The 15,660-nt window shown below is 46.6% G+C and overlaps 1 pseudogene; it reads left to right on the forward strand.

The window, feature by feature from the left end:
- Positions 1 to 822: 822 nt before the first annotated feature.
- Positions 823 to 8,945, forward strand: LOC121233041 (annotated as a pseudogene).
- Positions 8,946 to 15,660: the final 6,715 nt, after the last annotated feature.

Consider the following 15,660-nt stretch of genomic DNA (forward strand, 5'->3'; position numbering starts at 1 on the left):
GCCCAAATCCCACTGCCTCAAGGCAAACCCTGGTCTGGGTGCTTAACATCCAGCACTTAAAGCAATCATTTGGGTTTCTCTCTCTTGTTTGTGGTACCAAAGAAAATGACAAACAAGGAAAATCTTGAAATCCATGTGTCCTAGTTTCAGCTGGGATAGAGTTAACTGTCTTCCTAGTAGCTGGTACGGTGCTATGTTTTGAGCTCAGTATGAGAAGAATGTTGATAACACTGATGTTTTCAGTTGCTGCTAGTAGTGTTTAGACTAATGTCAAGGATTTTTCAGCTTCTCATGCCCAGCCAGCGAGAAAGCTGGAGGGGCACAAGAAGTTGGCACAGGACACAGCCAAGGCACCTGACCCAAACTGGCCAACAGGGTATTCCATACCATATGACGTCCCATCTAGTATAGGAACTGGGAAGTGGGGGCAGGGAATCGCCGCTCGGGGACTAGCTGGGTGCCGGTCGGCGGGTGGTGAGCAATTGCACTGCGCATAATTTGTACATTCCAATCCTTTCATTATTGCTGTTGTCATTTTATTAGTGTTATCATTATCATTATTAGTTTCTTCTTTTCTGTTCTATTAAACTGTTCTTATCTCAACCCGTGGGTTTTGCTTCTTTTTCCCTATTTTCTCCCCCATCCCACTGGGTGGGGGGGGAGTGAGTGAGCGGCTGCGTGGTGCTTAGTTGCTGGCTGGGGTTAAACCACGACACCATGCTTGAAGGAAATGTCTGAAAATTATTTTAATCCTTTGATCTTGTATAGACAGGCATTTTGGAAGCCCTGCTGTATTGCGTTGCCAATCTCTTCTTCAGAGCTATGGAAGACCCAGAGAATGACATGATTCACCTCTTAAATAAGAGAGAATTAACATCTTATAGGAATTTTGAAGGTGCTAAAGTCTGTTTAAAAGCTTGTGTGGTAGGTCTTGGGCTTGTCCAGACAGGACCAGCTGTGCAAAATGTGCTCTACACTGCAGCTGGGGAGCCTGGTCTCACCTGGAGCCTCTGGCAGAAAACACCAGGAGAAACCTGAGGTTGACCATTAGGGTTTTGGAGCCGGAGGTATTGAGGATCAGAAGCCCACTACACCCTGATGAAAAAGAGATACTAGCAGCATATGAGGGGGTTTGAGCTGCTTCAGAAGTTGTTCGTACAGAAGCATATCTCCACTCCTCAACACCTTTCTAGCTACCATTACAGAGCACAGCACTATGAGGGCTGCTATGTGGAGAATTAATTCCATCTCAGCCAGATCCAATACACAGCATTCTGCAGAAGACCAGTGATATAACTCTCATCTTTAAAGGCAATGATATTTTATACATTAAACCTGGAGCTTTCCAGTCCCATTTCTACAGTTTGTAATTTGGGGGCTGCACTGACATCCCTGGAGTCCTTGTGGGGATACAGAACTCCACAGCCCAGACCCTTCGGTTGGGAACATTTCACGGTGTGGAAAAGGAGGCCAACATAAGCCCAAATCTTTTACAAGGCATCTGTAATATCTCTGTCAAGAATCTCTATCTGCAACTATGGCACTTCAGAAACCTAAACGCTGCCACATTTCACTGCTTGACCAAGCTCCGAAAGCTGGACCTAACTCAAACCCACATCAGTGCACTGCCCCCCGGCATCAGCAGCATGAGCTCACTGAGTTAGCTCTCAGTGCAAATTCCTGCAAGCACCTCTGTATTGGGTGTGGCTGAGATGGAGTTAATTCTCCCCATAGCAGCCCTCATAGTGATGTGCTCTGCATTGGGAGCTAGAAAGGTGTTGATAACACACCAGTGTTTTGGCTACTGCTGGGCAGCGCTGGCACAACATCAAGGCTGTCTCTACACCATTTTCACCCACCTCAACGGCAGGCTGGGGCTGGGCAAGATCTTGGGAGGGGACATAGCCAGGACAGCTGACCCAAACTAACCAAATAGATATTCCATACCATATGATGTCAGCTCAGATATAAAAGCTAAGTAAAGGGAGATGGAAGGGGGGCATTTTTGTCTTCCGGAGCAACCACTATGCGTACTGAAGCCCTGCTTCCCAGGAAGTGGCTAGACATCGCCTGCTGATGGGAAGTAGAGAATAACATCATTTGTTTTCCTTTGCTTGCGCGTGTGACCTTTGCTTTCGCTTTATTAAACTGTCCTTATCTTGACCCATGAGCCTTTTGTTAAATTTTCTCTCCCCTGTCCAGCTAAGAAGGGGGAGTGATAGAGTGGCTTTGGTGGGCACCTGGCACCCAGCCAGGGTCACCCCACCACAGTCCTTTTTGGCATCCAACATGGGGTTCGAGAACGCCAGTTTTGCATTAAGTGTGCTATAGCTAGTTAGTAAGTGGCAAGCTCCTGTGCAGGTCACGGAGTTTGTTGGCTGCTTGCTTATCTCTATTTTGCTGAGTTTGGGAACATGGTAATGCAAATAATGGCTATGTGCTTTGCCCAGGCACTGATGGCTTTGCTGTGCTGGGGGAGCTATCTTGTGGAGGAGATGAGGGAACACATCTCCTTCTCCCTACATGGCATTGATGTGAATGGTTTTATTATGCAGGCTGCCGAGGTACTTGTTCACCCTTATGTGAGCTGTTCAATACTAATAATTCATACTGGTGGTATATTATGGGTATTGTGGAATCTGGTCTCGTCCTGGTATAAGAGAAGACAAGTTTCGGGTGAGGCAATACTGAAATGTGCCCTCAAGTGACCGGTCCCTGGGTGGCAGGGTGTATGGAAGGATTTGGGCAGATTCCTAGGACGGTTATCACCTCCCATAACCTGGGACTTTACACCCGAACAGGCAAGCAACCCTGGCAAACTGTTGCACCACCTGATAGAAGGGTGCCTTGCCTATCCCAATGAAAACCAGCAGCTTCTCGCACTGTACTGGGGCCTGGCCTAAGTCTACTGAGCCATAGTTCAACACTCTCAGAGGACTATGGTTGAGGCAGGCACCCAGACTGCATCTGAGGACACCATGCTTGAGATAGGGACCCAAACAACAACAACTACAGTAGTTGCCCCAGTAGTGAAAAAGAAACAGTGGACAAGGAGATCAATAGGTCCATATAACTGATTAGTAAGGGAACAAGAAGAAGAGGAAAGGTTTGATCTAGAAGCCGGTCCTTCGACAAAGAAATTGGAGGAAGGAGTGAGGGAACTTAAACAGGAAGCGGAAACTACCTGGTCCCTGACCTCTTCAGAACTTCAAGACATGCAGAAAGACTACAGATGCCAGCCAGGTGAGCGGATTGCTGCCTGGCTGCTCTGATGCTGGGATAACGGGGCTGACAGTCAGCAACTGGAAGGCAAGGAAGCCCAACAGCTGGGATCCCTCACTAGAAACCGGGGAATTGAGAGAGGAATTGGAAAAGAAGCAGCAATTTGCAGTCTCTGGAGCCAGCTCCTCTCAAGTGTGAGGGCAAGATATCCATTCAAGGAAGATCTTGTGAACTCCTCAGGAAAGTATACTACTGCAGATGAAGGCATCCAGTACCTGAGAGAGTTAGCAGTGCTGGAAATCATCTACAGTGATCTAGATGATGATGAGGTCTCCAAAGATCCAGAGGACGTCCTGTGCACACGGGCCATGTGGAGAAACATGATTCAAGGTGCCCCAGCGTCGTATTCTAACAGCTTGGCAGCAATGTATTGCCCAGATATGGAAACACCAACTGTGGAGAAAGTGTCATCTTGGCTCCAAAACTTTGAAGAAAATCTCTGTGTCTCCTCATCCCTACAGGACAGTGCCTTGGCTGTTAGGGATGCTCCAAGAAATCAGTCCTCTCCTGCTCCGGTCAGAGGGAAAGGGAGCCCAAGGCGTATGCCGCGTGGTGCACTCTGGTTCTTCCTGCGTGACCAAGAGGAGGACATGAGGAAGTGGGGTGGTGAACCCACCTTTAAGCTGGAAGCCCGTGTACGTGAACTGAGAGGGAAGACAACTGTTAAGAAGGGGTCACCCAAGAAGGCAGCTGTCAGCGTAGTTGCTGTAGAGGCCCAAGAAAGCAATCAGCGATCCTCCAGGCATAGAAGAACTGAAACCACCTCCCTTGATTCTGGTGAGGGGACTTCTGGTCTGGCACCGCAAGGGTCAGACAGTGAATATTATGATGAGGAACAGCAATAGAGGGTCCCTGCCTTCAGCCAGGAGAAGGAAAGGGATGACCGGATATACTGGACTGTGTGGATTCGATGGCCTGGTACATCAGACCCACAGAAGTATAAGGCTTTGGTAGACACTGGTGCACAGTGGTACGCTGGTGCCATCAGGGTACAGGGGCACAGAACCCATCTGGATCTCTGGAGTGACAGGGGGATGCCAAGAATTGACTGTATTGGAGGCTGAGGTGAGCTTGACAGGGGACAAGTGGGAAAAGCACCCCATTGTGACCGGGCCAGAGGCCCCTTGTATCCTTGGCATAGACTACCTCAGGAGAGGGTACTTCAAGGACCCAAAGGGGTACCGATGGGCTTTTGGTGTAGCCACGGTAAACACAGAGAAGATCAAACAGCTATCTACCCTGCCTGGCCTCTCGGAAGATCCCTTCATTGTGGGATTGCTGCACGTTGAAGAACAGCAGGTGCCAATCACTACCAGGACAGTGCACCGGCGGCAATATCGCACAAACCGAGACTCCCTGGCTCCCATCCATGAGCTGATTCATCAACTAGAGAGCCAAGGAGTCATCAGCAAGACTCATTCACCTTTTAATAGTCCCATAGGGTCAGCGCAAAAGTCTGATGGAGGGTGGAGGTTAACAGTAGATTATCACGGCCTGAATGAAGTGACACCACCACTGAGTGCTGCTGTACCAGACATGTTAGAGCTCCAATATGAACTGGCATCAAAGGCAGCCATGTGGTATGCTACAATTGACATTGCCAATGCATTTTTCTCCATTCCTTTGGCAGCAGAGTGCAGGCCACAGTTTGCTTTCACGTGGAGAGGTGTCCAATACACCTGGAATCGACTGCCCCAGGGGTGGAAGCACAGCCCTACCATTTGTCACGGACTAATCCAAACTGCACTGGAACAGGGCGATGCCCCTGAACATTTACAATACATAGATGACATCATCGTGTGGGGCAACGAGGCAGAAGAAGTGTTTTAGAAGGGAAAAAGAGTAATTCAGATGGTTCTGAAAGCTGGTTTCGCCATAAAGAAAAGCAAGGTCAAGGGACCTGCACAGGAGATTCAGTTCTTGGGAATAAAATGGCAGGATGGACGCCGTCATGTGCCTATGGATGTGGTCAACAAGATAGCAACTATGTCTCCACCAGCTAACAAGAAAGAAACACAAGCTTTCCTAGGCCTTGTGGGGTTCTGGAGAATGCATATTCCAGGTTACAGTCAGCTTGTGAGCCCTCTCTATTGAGTAACCTGAAAAAAGAACTATTTTGAGTGGGGCCCTGAGCATCAACAAGCCTTTGAGCATATCAGACAAGAAATAGCTCGTGCAGTAGCTCTTGGGCCTGTCCGGACAGGACCAGATGTGCAAAATGTACTCTACACTGCAGCTGGGGAGCATGGTCTCACCTGCAGCCTCTGGCAGAAAAACAGCAGGAGAAACCCGAGGTCGACCATTAGGGTTTTGGAGCCGGGGGTACCGAGGATCAGAAGCCCACTACACCCTAATGAAAAAGAGATACTGGCAGCATACGAGGGGGTTCGAGCCGCTTCAGAAGTTGTTGGTACAGAAGCATATCTCCTCTTGGCACCACGATTGCCTGTGCTACACTGGATGTTCAAAGGAAACATCCCCTCTCCACATCATGCAACCAGCGCTACATGGAGTAAGTAGATAGCATTGATCATGCAACGAGCTCGACTGGGGAAATCCAACTGCCCAGGAATCCTGGAAGAGATCATGGACTGGCCAGAAGGCAGAGAATTTTGGAGCATTGCCTGAGGAGGTGGCTCGTGCCCAAGAGGCACCACCATATAATGAGTTATCAGAAGACGAAAGGCGTTATGCTTTGTTTACTGATGGATCCTGTTGTGTGGTAGGGAACCATCGGAAGTGGAAAGCTGCTGTGTGGAGTCCCACACCACAAGTTGTTGAGGCCACTGAAGGAGAAGGTGAGTCAAGTCAGTTTGCAGAAGTGAAAGCCATCCAACTAGCCCTAGGGATTGCTGAACGAGAAAAGTGGCCAGTACTCTATCTCTATACCGACTCCTGGATGGTGGCTAATGCCCTATGGGGGTGGCTACAGCAGTGGAAGAAGACCAATTGGCAGCGCAGGGGTAAACCCATCTGGGCAGCAGCATTGTGGCAGGACATCACTTCCCCGGGTAGAACACATGGCTCTAAAGGTACATCATGTAGATGCTCACGTGCCCAAAAGCTGCACCACTGAAAAACATTGAAATAATGAACAGGTAGACAAGGCTGCCAAAATAGAAGTAGCTCAGGTGGACCTGGACTGGGAGCATAAGGGTGAGCTATTTCTAGCTCGATGGGCTCACGAAACATCAGGACATCTAGGGAGAGATGCAACATATAGATGGGGTCGTGATCGAGGGGTGGACCTGACCATGGAGGCCATCACACTGGTCACTCATGAATGTGAAACATGTGCTGCAATCAAGCGAGCCACCAAAGTCTCCCTGGAACAGAGGGCAGTGGCTGGGTTTTCGATATGGCGAGGCCTGGCAAATTGACTACATTGGACCACTGCCACGAACACGCCAAGGCAAGCGCTACATGCTCATGATGGTGGAAGCAAGTACTGGTTGGCTAGAAACATATCCTGTAAACCATGCCACTGCCCGAAACACCATCTTAGGCCTCAAAAGGCAAATTTTATGGCGACATGGTACCCCAGAAAGAATTGAATCAGACAATGGGACTCATTTCCAAAATAACCTCATAAGCTCCCGGGCAAAGAAACACGGCATTGAGTGGGTGTACCACATCTCCTATCACCCGCAAGCATCTGGAAAAATTGAGAGATATAATGGACTGTTAAAGACTATGTTGAGAGCGCTGGGCAATGGCGCATGGAAGCATTGGGATACAAATTTAGCAGAAGCCACTTGGCTAGTTAACACCAGAGGTTCTATGATTTTTATGCTTCTATGATCTGCTAACCGTCCTGGTCCTGCCCAAACAAAACCCCTACATACTGTGGGAGGAGATAAGGTCCCCATAGTGCACATGGGAAAGTGGCTGGAGAAGGCAGTGTGCATTTCTCCTTCCATGGGAAAACGCAAACCCATTTACAGGATTCTCTTTGCTCAAGTTTCAGTTGTAATTGTTGGTAAGAAGGGATTTCAGTAATGAGAGTTAAATACAATGGCATGGTTAGAAGATATAAATGTGTATTAAATTATGTGGGACCTGAGCATGACGCAAATGGTATGGAATAAGGGGTGGAGATTGTATTTGGTCTGGCTGAGATGGAGTTAATTCTCCCCATAGCAGCCCTTGTAGCGCTGTGCTCTGCATTGGGAGCTAGAAAGGTGTTGATAACACACCAGTGTTTTGGCTACTGCTGAGCAGTGCTGGCACAGCATCAAGGCTGTCTCTCCAACATTTTCGCCCCCCTCAACGGCAGGCTGGGGCTGGGCAAGATCTTGGGAGGGGACATAGCCAGGACAGCTGACCCAAACTAACCAAACAGATATTCCATACCATATGATGTCAGCTCAGCTATAAAAGCTAAGTAAAGGGAGATGGAAGGGGGGGCATTTTTGTCTTCCGGAGCAACCACCACGCGTACTGAAGCCCTGCTTCCCAGGAAGTGGCCAGACATCGCCTGCTGATGGGAAGTAGAGAATAACATCATTTGTTTTCCTTTGCTTGCACGCGCGACCTTTGCTTTCGCTTTATTAAACTGTCCTTATCGTGACTCACGAGCCTTTTTTTATATTTTCTCTCCCCTGTCCAGCTGAGGAGGGGGAGTGATAGAGAGGCTTTGGTGGGCACCTGGCGCCCAGCCAGGGTCAACCTATTACAGTCTGCAACGTCAGCTCTGTCGCCTTCCCCTCCCTCACCCACCTTCACATCAAGAGAAACTTGCAGATCTTGCAGCTGGGCTCTGGCTGTTTGGAGAAACTGGCAAAGCTTCAACATCTTGATTTAAGTCACAGTCACATTGAAAGCTTTGACTGCTTTAACAAAGTGCTGAATGGTTTAAGCTGTCTTCGGTACCTGAATCTGAGCCACAACATAAAGCTCACCTCCAAGACATACTCTTTAAGGAAGGTGCTAACCTGGAGCTACTGGACCTAGCTTTCACTCCTCTTCACATTAATACTTCACAGGGTCCTTTCCGAAATTTGCATCTCTTGCAAGTGTTGAATCTTTCCTCCTCCCACATTAATACCTGCATTCAGCATCTCTTTCAAGGCCTGGAGAACCTCAGGCTCTTGGACCTTTGTCAAAATAACTTTGACTCAGGTGATCATGCCAAAGGACAAACTGTTCCAACAGCTATCCAATTTAGAGTTGCTAATTTTATCATTCTGTGAACTGACAGCAATAGACTGCCAAGCATTTCACAGCCTCAGGAAATTATGGCATGTTGATCTGAGCCACAACAAACATTTCCATTCAGCACAGGTGTATTTTCAAACCTCAAGAGCATCTATCTCAATTTTGCCCACAACAGCATTCATATTGTACCATGTGACAAGTTAGTGTCCCCAGCTGGGCACTGTGTAATCAATTTAAGTTACAACCCTCTGGAATGCACCTGCTCCACTATTGGTTTAATCACCTGGTACAAGTAGAATCTGGATAAAATTGAAGACCCTAAAGAAATGAGATATTCTGAACCCAAATCACTAGCTGGGACTCAGCTGGCCACTGTCTCACTCTCCTGTGGGATCAACACAGCAGGAATCATTGCTGTTGTCCTGGCAATTTTATCTTGTGGTGCCATCTTCATTTGGGGTGCTCACTATTGCAAGCAAAATTACCAGCTAAATCTAAGTTTCTGATGGACATATAGAAAAGATGTACAGCAATTGTATTAAGATGAAAGACAACTTACTGTTGTGTGTGACCTGTATTTCCTTAACTTTTGTAATACCCTTTTTATTTGTGTTATAATTTTTAGATAAATAATAAAAAATTCTTATACTAGAACTGGAAAAAAATAAACTGTGACCTGAGCCTCAAACATGAATAACTTCTCTTATAGAGATACCGTAGTTCAACTCCACGTGGTGTCACAGCCACCAGGGCTAAGGCACCTGCAAAGAGAAGATCCAAGGGATGAAATGCAAACCTTGTTCTGTTTAAAAAAAAGAAAACCAAGCCACCACCCCCAACAAAAAAACCCAACTCAACTCTCACCCTCTATCAAATGCACTTGAGAAACAATTTTTTTTAAGAGCTGGCAGAAGTGTACCCTGCTTAGCTAAAAAGAAAAAAAACCTGTGAAGGAGAGGAGCAACATTCATAGTCACATAAGATCCACTCCTGCAGGGCTGACAGAAACAGCCTGTATCACCTCTCCAAATTCTTTAAAATATTTTTGATCATTAGAAAGTTCCTGGCCATTGAACCTCTGTCTGTCCATCTCTCACTGCCGGGGCAGGCCCTATCCTGGACTATTTACTAGACTTACATAGTAAGCAAGGACTAGCAACAATTTCAGCTTTAACCACAAAACGTGTAGAATTGGTCAAGAACATGCGGATGCTTGGCACTATGCATGCTTGCACAGGGCAAAAAACCACTGCCAACAGCTAAGAGACTTTTCTGGGCCAGCTCAGAGTGGACTGTTTCCTCCAGCAGCAGCCCAGGAAAGAAAACTAGAGACTACAAAGGGGATGGCGCAGTGGGGAGCAGCAATCTCATCCAATGGGTGCTCCTGGTGCTGACACCTACTTTGCATCACTTCTGGTGTGTGCGTTCCTGGAGTGAAGTCAGAGTTGGGGCGTGCTCTTCTGTCCAATGGAATTTTCCAACGGAAAATTTATATATATATATATCTATAATACACTACAACATCCAGATCATATATTATATTTTTTTTAAGTCCAAAGATTTAGTCTTCTGGGATTACTTAGCAAGAATATAAATGGAAAGAGACAGTAGATTTATTTTTCTTTACAGAATTTGTTTACCTAGTCAAGCTCTGATCTGATGAAGTCCTTGGTTTCCAGTCAGGCTTTTTATCTCTTATTTTTTTTAAAATAAAGCTGGGGAGCTGGCGCACAGAGAGAACAAGGGAATTGCCGGAGGTGAATGGTGCCCAACAGGATTGAACTCACCACCATCCTGGCTCCTGGGCTACAGATGTCACTAAAGTTGTCGTGGTTTAAGCCCAGCTGGCAACAAAGCACCACAAAGCTGCTCGGTCACTCCTCCCCCCACAGTGGGATGAGAAGGGAAAATATAAAGAAAAGCTCCTGGGTCGAGACAAGGACAGGGAGGGATCACTCACCAGATATGGTCATGGGCAAAAAACAGACTCAACTTGGGGAAAAAACAAAATCAATTTAATTTACTACCAATCAATTCAAAACAAGGATAATAGGAAGTAAAACCAAATCTTAAAACACCTTCCCCCCACCTCTCCCTCCTTCCCGGGCTCAACTTCACTCCCGATTTTCTCTACTTCCTCCCCCCAGCAGCACAGGGGGACAGGGAATGGGGGTTGCGGTCAGTTCGTCACACATTGTCTCTGCCGCTCCTTCCTCCTCAGGGGCAGGACTCCTCACGCTCTTCCCCTGCTCCAATGTGGGGTCCCTCCCACAGGAGACAGTTCTCCATGAACTTCTCCAACGTGGGTCCTTTCCACAGGCTGCAGTCCTTCAGACACAGACTGCTCCAATGCGGGCTTCCCCATGGAGTCACGGCTTTCTTCGGGGGCATCCACCTGCTCCGGTGGGGGGTCCTCCACAGGCTGCAGGTGGGCATCTGCTCCACCGTTCACCTCCACGGGCTGCAGGGGCACAGCCTGCCATCTCACCATGGGCTGCAGGGGCATCACCTCCTCTGGCACACCTCCTCCTCCTCCTTCTTCACTGACCTTCCTGTCTGCATAGGTTTCTCTCACATTCCACTCCCCTCTCTGCTGCAGGTTCCCCTTCTTATAATATGTTATCCCAGAGGCGCTACCACCATCGCTGATTGGGTCAGCCTTGGTCAGAGGCGGGTCTGACTTGGAGCCGGGGAAGCTTCTAGCAGCTTCTCACAGGAGCCACCCCTGTAGCCCCCTCCCCCGCTACCAAAACCCCACCACACAAACGCAAAACAAAGTGTAACAGTGCTTAAGCTTGTGTTTATGTAGTACCTGTTTGTTGGTGTTTACCTTATCAGTGAGCTGTTAGAGATCCTCCTACCTGTGTGCTACTTGGTCAGTCTCTATGTGATTGTAGATCTCATGTGTTCCTTTGTAGACTTCCTGCTGTAGATTTCTCAGCTTACAAAAAAAAAAAAGGAAAAAAAAAAGAAAAAAATTGTTAGGGTCTGTGCAATAAAGTGTTTGCAGTCTTATTTTCTCTAAGAAACTCCTTATGGATGTCATAATTGTTGTATATTGAACACAATTATTTATACTTATGCAGTTGAAATAAAAATTCATTGAAATAAAAGTTCAGTATGAAACGTTGTGGTGTTAGCATTTTCCCTTGAACTGCTTTCACTCCTGTAACTTAAGGCACATCTCTGCTGTACTCGGAGGCAGGCAGTTGTTTTTTTTTCTCCAGGGCTGACTCAGTGCACTCCTTAAGGCACATGCTGGCCAAGGATTTTGCATGAGGAAATGTAGTGTAGTCTGGAGGAGGTCTGCATAGCTGAATAGCTCATCTCAGGCAGTGGCTGGAACCACTGCACTGCTGTTCAGTAGGGAGGCACGGGGTGATGATGGACAGCATACTGACTGGTAGCTAACAACAGCAGTAGGCTATAAGGTGACATTTCAATCTCTCCTCCAAAAATGTATCATCATTCATTACAATAGGTCAGTATGTTTTTGAGTACCTTCTTAAAATACCCATTCTTTACTGTTTTTTTTATTTATGCTAAATTCTCAGCTTTAACAAATTCCTAGAGCATGTGTAAGTGCACGCAATGTTTTCTTCAGTTTTGAAATCTCTACCCCTTGAATGTCATCAAATCGCTCTTTATTCTTTTTTTTGTCTCATAATAGAAGTTAGAAGAGATGCAGTGAACCAGCAAGGGGAGACAGAGCAGAGCACCTTAGTATCCAGTGGCCTCTGGTGAAGAAAAATCCTTTTGGCAGGAGGAGCAACAGGGCAGGATTATTGCTCCCTGATTTTCATCTTTCTATCTCTTGCAGGGGAGCAGCATCTAATAAAATACATGTGTCTTTACTGTTCTACTGCCAGTAGCTGGTAGAGAAGCTTTGCACAGCTGGTTGGCACGTGCCAGGAACTGTCCGCCCTGGGGGGATTATTTTTGTTCACATTTTACTATTGCATTGTTTTCTCTGTGTTTTTTTCCTCTGTACAAAACCAAGTGCGGCAGTGTTACAGAACCGCTTCTGCTGCTGTGCTCTCTCTTTGAAACCAATAGGTGAGGGGAAGCTGCAGGTCACACCCAACCTTTCCAACTTGCTGCAACCCAGCAGAAGGCAGACAGTCTGTAAAATCAGTGCACTGGCAGGGGGTGCGTTGGGGAGGGGAGAGCAGGTTCCGGCAGCTCAGGGAAAGGAAATGGCTTAGAGTTGAGGATTGACTCTGGATCTAACTGCCCTGCCTGCTGTCCTGTCTCTGGCTTTGGACAGCAGCAGTCACCTCTGCTTTGGGGAGGCATGGAAACCTATATGCCCAGAGTGAGTTTCCATAGTGTTCAGGGCCAGAGGAAAGGGGTGGTGTAAGGGGTTTGTGTTGAGGAAGGAGAAGTCGGGAGAGAAAGGTTACCTGTATCATATCTGGCATAGTTTGTCATCCTCAGTTCTACCATTGTAAGAAGAGACTGCAGCTCACCTGGGATGGAACTGCTTTCATGGTCTGAAAGGGGAATGTGAGCTCCTGTCTTTAGCACTGAACTCCCAGTTTGCAATGTTCCTTTAGGCCCCGTATTTTCCTTTTCTGTAGTTGGCAAGAATTAGCAGGGATGTCATGCTTGGATTGCAGCTCAGAAAGAATACATCACAAGACAGGAAGATACTAGAGGGTATGTGGATGCATGTCCCAGTTCATGGCTTATGTTAGCAACAATTTTTCTTTCCAGTGACCAAATCTGTAGTATAGTATTTGATTAGCACTGACCAGCTCAGTCTGCCAAGGATGGATTTGAATGAACTGAGGGTAGGAAGTGATGCTAGAGGTTACGGTTCAACCTGCAAAGAATTGGGAGCATCAGGATGAGTGGAGAAGGCTGCAGAGTAAGATGACTAACAATGTAGGTAAGATCTAACACACAGCAAGGCCTTGAAAATGCAGGTGTGAATTAGATACAGGTGCAAGAGGATGTTTGGGAGATTCACTGGAGAAGGATGTCATCTGCTACTGGGGTAGAAGAATTTTATTTGAGAGATGAGCAGGTATGGTATGAGTGAGTGGTTGGGAAAGGATCTCACCTGTTCTTTTTTCTGGGTACAGACAAGACTAGTGAATAAGAGAAAGGTCTTAAAAGATGCATCATCAACATCAGGATATTTTTTAAGTCAACAAATTTAGAAATTGGCCTCCCTTCAACCATTCTGTTCAGAGTAGAATAATTTCCCAAAAATTGACTTGCATCTTATTGATAGTATCTTGTTTAAGCACAGTTGAGGAAGGAAGAACTTGGCTCTGAATTTTGGTTTGTCCAATTGAAATAAAGATAAGTGCTTACCAGTCTATGAAATGTGACTTGTTAGCTAAGATGTGCTCAAGTTTCTTCTCTGTGTAAATACTGATGACAAATTCTATTTTGCAGTTTTGGTTTGTACCATGACTTCTGTTTTGCATTTGTGTGGTGGGGTTTTGGTAGCGGGGGAGGGGGCTACAGGGGTGGCTCCTGTGAGAAGCTGCTAGAAGCTTCCCCGGCTCCAAGTCAGACCCGCCTCTGACCAAGGCTGACCCAATCAGCGATGGTGGTAGCGCCTCTGGGATAACATATTATAAGAAGGGGAACCTGCAGCAGAGAGGGGAGTGGAATGTGAGAGAAACCTATGCAGACAGGAAGGTCAGTGAAGAAGGAGGAGGAGGAGGTGTGCCAGAGGAGGTGATGCCCCTGCAGCCCATGGTGAGATGGCAGGCTGTGCCCCTGCAGCCCGTGGAGGTGAACGGTGGAGCAGATGCCCACCTGCAGCCTGTGGAGGACCCCCCACCGGAGCAGGTGGATGCCCCCGAAGAAAGCCGTGACTCCATGGGGAAGCCCGCATTGGAGCAGTCTGTGTCTGAAGGACTGCAGCCTGTGGAAAGGACCCACGTTGGAGAAGTTCATGGAGAACTGTCTCCTGTGGGAGGGACCCCACATTGGAGCAGGGGACGAGTGAGGAGTCCTGCCCCTGAGGAGGAAGGAGCGGCAGAGACAATGTGTGACGAACTGACCGCAACCCCCATTCCCTGTCCCCCTGTGCTGCTGGGGGGAGGAAGTAGAGAAAATCGGGAGTGAAGTTGAGCCCGGGAAGGAGGGAGAGGTGGGGGGAAGGTGTTTTAAGATTTGGTTTTACTTCCTATTATCCTTGTTTTGAATTGATTGGTAGTAAATTAAATTGATTTTGTTTTTTCCCCAAGTTGAGTCTGTTTTTTGCCCATGACCATATCTGGTGAGTGATCCCTCCCTGTCCTTGTCTCGACCCAGGAGCTTTTCTTTATATTTTCCCTTCTCATCCCACTGTGGGGGGAGGAGTGACCGAGCAGCTTTGTGGTGCTTTGTTGCCAGCTGGGCTTAAACCACGACACACTTCCAAAATGCAAAAAACTTATTTGTCAGAAGTGATAATGAACCATACAAAATACACATAAAGGTATACTGTAAAGAAATAGCTATATGTGCTTTAAAGGAAACTAGGATAGTTTAAAAAAATGCAGACTGTAAACTATGAAATACCTTCCAGACAGAAATGTTATATTGAAGTGCATTAGAGTTCATTTGTAATAACTGCCAAAGCGCAGATGAACTGTAAATGTCAAGACCATTTTCTCTTTAAAACTGCTCAAAAAATATTATCCATCACTCACTAGCTCTTCTGTGAATGCATCAAAGGCAGTATAAATATTCTAGTGCCACATGAAAAATCAGAAGGACTTTTTTGTGATTTTATCTTTCCATGACAGGTTTGCTGTAATCCAACTCAACTAATCAGTGTAATAAAGCTTTTCCCAGAGGGGAATGAATTCTGCACAGTCAGTTGTCATACAAACCTCCAAGTCAAGTTTACACTGTGCTTTTATGAACAATTTTCTAGCTTTTGAGACAGAAATACAATCTGTATGCCCCGATGAAAGAGATAGGTGCCTAGCTCTAGTGTGGGTACATAGTACATGTAACAAATAAGCAAAAACACCATTCTATTGATCCCAATCATTTAAAAATATGCATCTGCAAGGGTATTTTGTAGTGCTCCTGTACATGTTTCAAATTTTACCTTTCATCCTTCAGAACAATACCTCCACGCTAAAATGATCAAAGTCTATATGTTCCACAGTATACAAAATTTAAATAAGGCTTAGCAAAAGTAAAAAGACAGTCACATTCTAGCACCAAATAGCTCCAACAGGTTTCTTTGTTACAAAATGCTTCTTT

This window comes from Aquila chrysaetos, assembly GCF_900496995.4.
Source record: "Aquila chrysaetos chrysaetos chromosome W unlocalized genomic scaffold, bAquChr1.4 W_unloc_4, whole genome shotgun sequence".
Classification (NCBI taxonomy): domain Eukaryota; kingdom Metazoa; phylum Chordata; class Aves; order Accipitriformes; family Accipitridae; genus Aquila; species Aquila chrysaetos.